Here is an 8,582-nt window from a genome sequence, read left to right as displayed (position 1 = left end):
GGAGACACATGGGGACATGAAGGAGATACATTCCCACTATTGAGGAACTCACAATCCACTGAACCAGCTAGATCTGGAGGAAAATGCATAACAAGTTACAAGGAAGGTGTAGTCTGAGCCAAAGAAAAGATCTAGGGGTTTACTGGTTTTTCCACTTTTGCACAATTCTTCTCCAAAGGCTTGAATTCTCTTTCTATAAAACAGGCAACCATGAGATTATCTTATTATATATAATAAGATAATTACATACAATATAATTAGCAGGGTTGTTTTCTTAGATGAATGAAGTTATGTCTATCGGATTCTTTGAAGTCATAGGGAAACAGGCATTCTCATTTTCTTTCTCATCATTTTTCCATCATCTGTAAAATTAATAGCTTTCAACATTTGTTAACTTCACAATGGTCTGAAAAATAAAACTAGATATTAAATTTCTTGACCTCTAGATATAACCTCTGAGGAACAAGTTTCAAATGACCACCATCATTCAGCCACCCATATCAAATGTGTTCAAATTCTTTTTCACATATTGAAAGAATCAAATTTTAACAAATACAATGCTCATGCCCACATTTTAAATATGAGAAATCCACACTACTCTTTGCATAGCATTGTTTTTTAGCCCTGAAGCTTCTAGAACTTACCTATTTTTAGAAAATATTGCCACATGTGCAAAATGCTTTTCTTGGTGCTAATAAAATATTTAGTAATATCACCTGCCTGAACTTATTCAATAATTTAGCAGGTCCATCTAAAGAAATCTGGACATTGTCCTAAGGCCTGTAGTATAAAACTGTCTGACCACTTTTTGAGGAAAATTCTGAGAAGTACGCAGGAACCAGAGAGAAACACGTGAGTATAGCTCTCCCCCACCACCCCCACCCCCAATTTCCCACCCGGGTTTTAGTATGATGTAAGTAGGTATTTATAAAATGCTTATCATAGTATACTGTCCACTTAGTTCTGTATGTCAGCTTGCATCATTTCTGTTATTCAGAGGTGCATTTAGCTTTTCAGTGCATTGTATTATTTATAAATGGTGATTTTGCAATGGCATCATCACCTACATTTATGACCACTTGTCAATAAGAAATTGCTATTAGGCCTCTCTCTGCAGAGATGTCACTATTAGGCCTCTCTCTGCAGAGATGTCACTGTCATCATTTACATTTGGAAATGCAGTGCCACAATAGCCCTGATTAAATGGTGCTGAAGTGCTGAAAACAAATCCTACCAACCTAGAGATGAGTGGGCGGAATTAGCTTCGTCTTCTCTGAGAGGTTTAAGTGTTTGGTCACCAATTTGACAGACTAGAGGAGATAATGTGTTTGAATATACTTTGTGAACTACAAAGTGGTTCTGTAATTATTGTGGCAGTGATAAGGTAGTAGAATTCCGTTTTTACCCTGTTTTCAATGTTTTGAAGATTACCTATCCTACAGTAAGTACTCACTGAATATTTGTTGAATGAATGGATGACTGAACGAAGAGATATAGATTGTCTTCCTATAGACCTTGTGAATTGTGGGCCAACAGGAGAAGGCCATTATGAAGACCAAATAGTGAAGTGAGGACTGATGAGAGGGAGCTAACTAGTGGAAGACAATTTGTCAGCAACCTGTGGCATACCCTTGCTATCGCTTTTGGGTAATTGGGAATTGGTGATAAGATACTATCCTCTTGCTCTGTGTTGTAAGAACATATTTTAGGCAAGACAGCCACCTGATATAACCATTGATTCAGTAATGATTCCCTTAGGCAGTGGTCAAGGTGCACTTAGCTTTTACCAAATGCCATGTTGTAAGGTCAGATTAGAACAAAGTTTTAACTTGCACTTAGGTGTACTATGTATTCTATTCTACTACATTTACATCTCATTTCATGCTTACATCTCTAGCTTAATATTTTCAAATTTCATATATGTGTACTTCTTTTCTTTTTTTATACTTATAAAACTTTTTTTATGTTTATTTATTTACTTTGAGAGAGAGAGAGTGTGTGTGAGCAAGCAAGGGAGGGGAAGACAGAAAGGGAGAGAGAGAGAATCCTAACCAGACTCTGCACCGACAGTGCAAAGCCCAATGTGGGGCTTGATCTCACAACCTGGGATCATGACCGGAGCTGAAATCAAGGGTCGGACACTTAACCAACTGAGCCACCCAGGTACTCCGATATACCTGTAAAACTTTTAATGTAATACATGCTCTTTCATAAGTGGGTTTGTTTAACTTAACCAACTCATTTACTGTAATAGAGAAAGGCCTTGACCTTTGGAGTTAAGGATGGAAGGAGGAGAGAGATCTTCCTGTACCCTAATGTCAGGGCTAAACTGTCCTATGAAGGTTATGAGCCACACCGAGATGGCTAAGAGGGTAAGAAAATAATGGGTACTTTTTTTTTTTTTTTTTTTTAATTTTTTTTTTCAACGTTTTTTATTTATTTTTTTTTGGGACAGAGAGAGACAGAGCATGAACGGGGGAGGGGCAGAGAGAGAGGGAGACACAGAATCGGAAACAGGCTCCGAGCCATCAGCCCAGAGCCTGACACGGGGCTCGAACTCACGGACCGCGAAATCGTGACCTGGCTGAAGTCGGACGCTTAACCGACTGCGCCACCCAGGCGCCCCAATAATGGGTACTTTGGGCTTGAACTGTAATTATAAACTGTCCCTAACACATCTGAAATAGCAAAAGGAAAACACACTTTTACAACCTTAAGCAGATAAAGGATGAGGGGTAGAAAGTTCTCCTTAGGAGCAAACTATTCTTTTTTTTTTTTTTTTTTTTTTTTTTTTCCTGTGAATTTCATGTAGGGCAACAGGCTGTATTTAAATTATTTATAGTTGTGTAACAACGCACTCTCTCTTTTTTTTAATGTTTATTTATTTTTGAGAGAGAGAAAGACAGAGTGCCAACAGGGAGGAGTAGAGAGAGAGGGAGACACAGAATCCAAAGCAGGCTCCAGGCTCCAAGAGTTCTGCACAGAGCCTGACATGGGGCTTAAACTCACAAACTGCCAGATCATGACCTGAGCTGAAGTAGGACCCTTAACCAACTGAGCCACCCAGACGCCCCAACAATGCATTCTAAAAAATTATGGTTTGGTGCCACTCAAGCATCTGCAGTCAGATAGTGACCTGGCTGGAACCTTCAAGATGGCATTATTCATATGTCTGGAGCCCCTGGCAGATTTGACTGGAAGGCTGGGACCTCTATCTGCATGACCTCTCTATGTGGTCTCTTCAGGAGGGTAGCCTAACTTCTTATGTGGTGGCTCAGAGCTTCCAAAAGTTCAAGTAGAAGCTGTTAGGTCTTCTGTATGCTTAGGCCTAGATTTGGCACAATGTCACTTCTGGCACATTCTATTGGATATGTGGGTCATGGGGTTAGCTCAGATTTCATGTGAGAGAGGACTACACAAGTATTTAATATCAGGAGGTATGGTTCTTTGAGGCCTATCTTTAGAGACTGGCCACCACATCTTCTAGAATGGATGGTTTTGATATGTGTGGCTCCAAGGAGCTAAACTGCCATGAATGATCATGTGTATGGGATAGACAGTATATCATTTTTAATGTTTGGCAAAGGTATGCATGTGCATTGCTGTGCAAACAGGCGATCAGGACACAAGACTCTGAAAATAGATGGAGGATTGTTCTCTTGAATGAAAGGAGATTATAAAAAGACAAATGGATTGGGTTTGTTATGCCTGACCTGGAGCTAGATTGTGATCCTACAGAATACTGAATTACCTGGACCTCCTAAGAAGCTATTTACCCAGATGAGGCAAGTTTAGCTCTGTAGTTGGTAATGGGACATTTATATTGTCAATCAGTCTGGGGAAAAGGTAGGTCCTGGAACGTAAGACAAGGCTGCTGGAAGGGGGCTTTATACAGGTGCAATTGGGGCAGTTCCTTCCTCTACTTGGGCCTGGATTTTTGGCAAAGAACATGTACCCAAAGACTCACTCATGGGGTCAGGAGAGAAGTAAAGTTTAGTGGCCTAACTATGTGATTGCAGGCTGGGGTTTAAGCAAAGCTGTGCTCCACAAGGGAGTTTTGTGGAAGGCTCAAGGCCTGTGAAGATTCTAGGCCTATGTTGCAATTCCCTCAAGTTAACCACCAGCTTCCAGAAAATCTTTGTTAAACACCACAGCCTGGTTTCAGTTAGTACTCTGTAGAAATGATGGGACTCTGCCTGGTTGGGATGAAACAATTCAAGGGAAAGTAGTAACAACCAGAAGGAGGGCATTTTAGGATCCTTGGGGGGAAGGATCTGGCAGAGCAAATGGTAGCCCAAGATGGTTCAGAGATGGACTGACCATTGCTGAGGAGGTGTGGGACCAAGGGATGGACTTTGGAAGCAAGTCAAAATTTTCTAGAAATTTCCATGATATTTGGTGAGTATCAAAACTGGATTTCCTAAAGACAAACTAAATGAGGGCTTAAGATAATAGGGCAATGAGAAGGAAAAGTAGCATTATTTGTTGTCTCTGGTGGAAAAGGCGTAGGCCCACGCATTTAGTTTTCAGGATACATAAGATCTATGTCTCACTGTCTGTCTATCTATCCATCTGTCTATCGTACATGTGTGTGTGTAAAGGGATTTAAGAATTCCTATGTTTACCCATAGTGATCATTCCTTGGCATGATTTTTTTCCCAAGTAATCTATGCCTATTGTGGGGCTTAAACTCAAGACCCCAAGATCTAGATCAAGAGTTGCATGCTCTACTGACTAAGCCAGCCAGGCACTCCAGGCAGGGTTCTTTTTTTTTTTTTTTTTTATTAAAAATTTTTTTTTTCATTTATTTATTCTGAGAGAGAGAGAGCACAGGCAGGGTAGGGGCAGAGAGAGAGAGGAGAAAGAGAATCCCAAGCAGGCTCCACACTGTCAGTGCAGAGCCAGATTCAGGGCTCAAACTCACGAACCACAAGATCATGACCTGAGCCTAAGGCAGATGCTTAGCCAACTGAGCCCCCCAGGCACCCTTCAGTAATGATTCTTTTAGATTACATTCACCATGCAACAATTTGACAGCCAAGAGGGACTTTGGCACAATCTATGAATACATGATATCTGTTGAAAGTTGTAGTTAGAGTTAGCCCTTAAGCTGACCAAAAACTATAGAGAGCAGACCACCTTGGATTTCTAGAGGTAAGCTCACCTAGTCCCAAATATACCTTCTAATCCTGCTCTGCTCACAAGAAAAGCCTACCGTTTGCATTTGCTATCATCATCTTTTTTGGCTTCTACCAGTACTGTATGCAGATGAATGCATGAGCTTTGTCTCTGGGCTGGCACTGACATCTGAGCTTGGCCACTTCATTTCATCCTATCATCTCATGGTATCCTTCCTGAGTTTTAGTGTTGTTTGCTTTATGTTCTGGTTCCATAGAGGCAATTGCTTCATTATGTGTGACAGATTCATGATGGAATATTTGATCACCATTATTATTTGCTTCATAGAGACTTAGTCCAGTGCATTTTCTTTGTCTACTATTTGGTTTCCTGCCTTCTTTCACTTTTTTTTCCTTAGAGGATCTTTGTAGAAGAATTCCTTGTACTGGTTTATTTTCTAATTTTCATCATTGCAGGAGATGAGTTTTGTCTTGATGAACTCTTTACTGAAAGTTTGTGTAGGGGAGTTATTCTTGATTTGGGGTTTTAAGTGAATTTGTTGAGTTTTGCTTCTCCCGAAGCAATGAAGGTAAGCAGCAGTGAAATTCTAGCAACCCAAAGATTCTTTTGTGCTCCTACAGAGACAGAATTCTTACAAACATGGCTAGCATCTGGTTCCTTGGAAGGCTCATCTTTGTCTTTTAATACCAAACAGGGTCCCAGGGAAATTCTTGGTACCAGTGAGGCATGCTTGCCCCAATATTGCGAACAAGCAAGTTAGGTTTCCTTCTATTTCAAGAGTTGCATCCAGCTCTGAGATACACAGTCACTGTGTTCTCTTGCTGTAGGTTTTTTTCTCTGCTTGCTCCCACATGCCCCTTTACTTAACCTTTATTGCTTTAGGCAATCCTTTGAATGAAGTGGATACCTGGGGTTTTAGCTATCTCCTATTTTCTAAGGAAAAGAATTTTGTATCTTTGTTTCTCCAACTCTTTGTTGCTTTTGGCTGATTGCAATGAAGAGAAGAAGAGAAAAACTACCTTTATACCACCATGTTCAAGCCAGAAATAGAAACTCATGGACTTTCAAGTCATGGATTTGAATCTTGGCTCCACTATTTGTTGTGACCTTGGAAGGCTATTTAACTTTTTTGTTCTTCCATTTCCTCATCTTTAAAATGGCCATCTCTATAAGGACTGTTAAGAGAGTAAAATGAGGTGATGCTTGTAAGGCTCTCAGGACAATACCTGGCACCTAGTAGGTGCTCAATAAAGAGTAGTTATGACTATTAGCATCATGGCCACAAACTGGCTCTGTTTAACTTCTAGCCTGCAGTTATTTGGGTAAAATATTCTCCTAGATTAAAACAATCACCTTGAAGAGATCAGGGTTTCCAAAAATGTGTTCAATAGGACACTGTACAATAAATAGTTCCCAGATATGACTCAACAACAAAAGGAGAGGGTGGATTTCATGGACAAATAAGCCTAAGAAACTTCATGTACTGTAAATCCGCCCCTTTCAAAAATCACAAAGCACATACCTCTATGATGGCGTTGTAATAGGTCCCATCATGGAGGAATGCAATATGCATTATCATAGAGCACAGAGAGTGTTCTAACACATTTATGGGAGAGAGCCTCCCCCACACATGCAGGTAAATGTCTCAAAGGATGATGTCTCAAAGGCAACTCTCCTCCCACAGAGGGAAACTGCAGAACTTTAACCATTAAGTCTGGGAGTCCTTCTGGGATAAGAAAGGAAGTTGCTGTGCAGAAATACTCTCATTTCTTATTTTGGTAAGCATAGTACTTACCACATGCTGGTCACTGCTCTGTGCCTTCACATACACTAACTCATTGAATCTACAACTGCTTGCAGAGTTTATTCCCTTTTACAAACAAGGAAAGAATTCTTTTCCAAAGAATAGAGAAAGTGTTCCCTTCCCTGATAATAAGGATCTACATGAAGAGAGTTGTTGAAAGAGGAATGTTGCCTTTCTAGTGTGGGTGTGATGTTATTGGTTTAATTTATGTGCTCACTGGTAAAGGAACCAGTGTGTATGCAGCATACACTGGTAGAATATTGAAAGAAAAAAATCCTATAAGGACAACCTTGGTGCCACTGACTTTGCAATCTAGAGGCTTCAGCTACCTATCCCTTAATGCCCTTGATGTTTTGCAATAGGGGCAAGAAGCATCACTGGCCACATGATAATGCCTGTGTGTGTGTGTGTGTGTGTGTGTGTGTGTGTGTGTGTGTAGGACATCACAGTAGTCTTGGGATCAACACCGGGAAAGGGAAGGAAAGGAAGCAGGATTGAACAAAGGGAGAAATAGAGTTGTGACGCAGACACAGAAAAAGGCTTCAAACCAACCCCACAGGGAAATCTGGATCTGAAATGATTCTGCAGAGTTGTCCCAAGTTGGAATGAGGGGTCAGGCCTTTACACCCCGTGTTGATTAGTCATTGAATGTGGGCTGTCCTTTAAAGAAGCTGACTTTGGGCAAGGCAGTTTTAATCATCAAAGGCAATCCCTAGACAGGGCTGATAGTTGAGCACTGTCTTCTTGCTACATTTCCAGCAGCTGGGAGACTAAGTCCTTCAATCCAGGAAGGAACTCGGGTGGTACATTTCTGGATAGGAAGTTTTAATGCACTGAATGTGAAGAGGTAATCTCCACACTTCAGGAGTGAGCTCCCTCCCAAGTGGTACCAAAGGGAACTGATGCTTTGTCCACCTCTTATTCATAGATCTAGTCAAGAGCACAAGACTTGTAGTCAACTGATTCTTTAGGCTTAAACCATAGGCTGATTTCTTTCTCAGCACTTTTTACTGAATCCTTGCCATGAGTGATGTTCCTGTCCACTTGAATGCAGAAGTCTCTGTGAATGGTGCCTGGCTTAGAATCTGCTGGATTGGTCTCCCTAAGCATCACTCACTCCATCTTCACCACATTTAGCCCTCCTAGACCATGGTCACCACCAGTCCTGAGTTCATGTATTTCACCAGCCCAGGGAAGAATGGGTAACCTTCCAGGTCATTGCAATGCTGCTTCCTCAGAGGCTTGAAGGAACACCATGGCCACAAAGTGGAATCCCTTCTGCTTGAAGAGCTTGATGATCTTACCCACCAGCCTATGCTGCATACAGACTGACTTGATGGAAATGAAGATGTGCTCCATGTTGGCCATGACAGAACTGGCAGGGCTCGAACTGGTTCAAGCGGAGGTAAAAGTTTTTAATTTTGATGAATGCCAGTGTATTTATTTTTTTCTTTTGTAGTTGTGTTTTTGTATATATAAGAAATCATTGCCAAATCCAAGGTCATGAAGATATGTACCTGTTTTCTTCTAGAAGTTTTATTTTTCTTATTTTTTTAAATGTTTATTCATTTTTGAGAGAGACAGAGACAGAGCATGAGTGGGGGGAGACAGAGAGAGAGGGAGACACAGAATCTGAAGA

At 40.9% G+C, this 8,582-nt stretch overlaps 1 pseudogene; it reads right to left on the bottom strand.

Annotated features, from left to right (window-relative positions):
• Window positions 1-7,861: 7,861 nt before the first annotated feature.
• LOC132692890 (nucleoside diphosphate kinase B pseudogene) lies at window positions 7,862-8,311 on the bottom strand (annotated as a pseudogene).
• Between the last annotated feature and the right edge of the window lie 271 nt (window positions 8,312-8,582).

This window comes from Panthera onca, chromosome B1 (genome assembly GCF_046562875.1).
Source record: "Panthera onca isolate mPanOnc1 chromosome B1, mPanOnc1 haplotype 2, whole genome shotgun sequence".
Classification (NCBI taxonomy): Eukaryota; Metazoa; Chordata; class Mammalia; order Carnivora; family Felidae; genus Panthera; species Panthera onca.
Note: the sequence above shows the minus strand (reverse complement) of the source record. Positions and strands in the feature narration are given on the sequence as shown.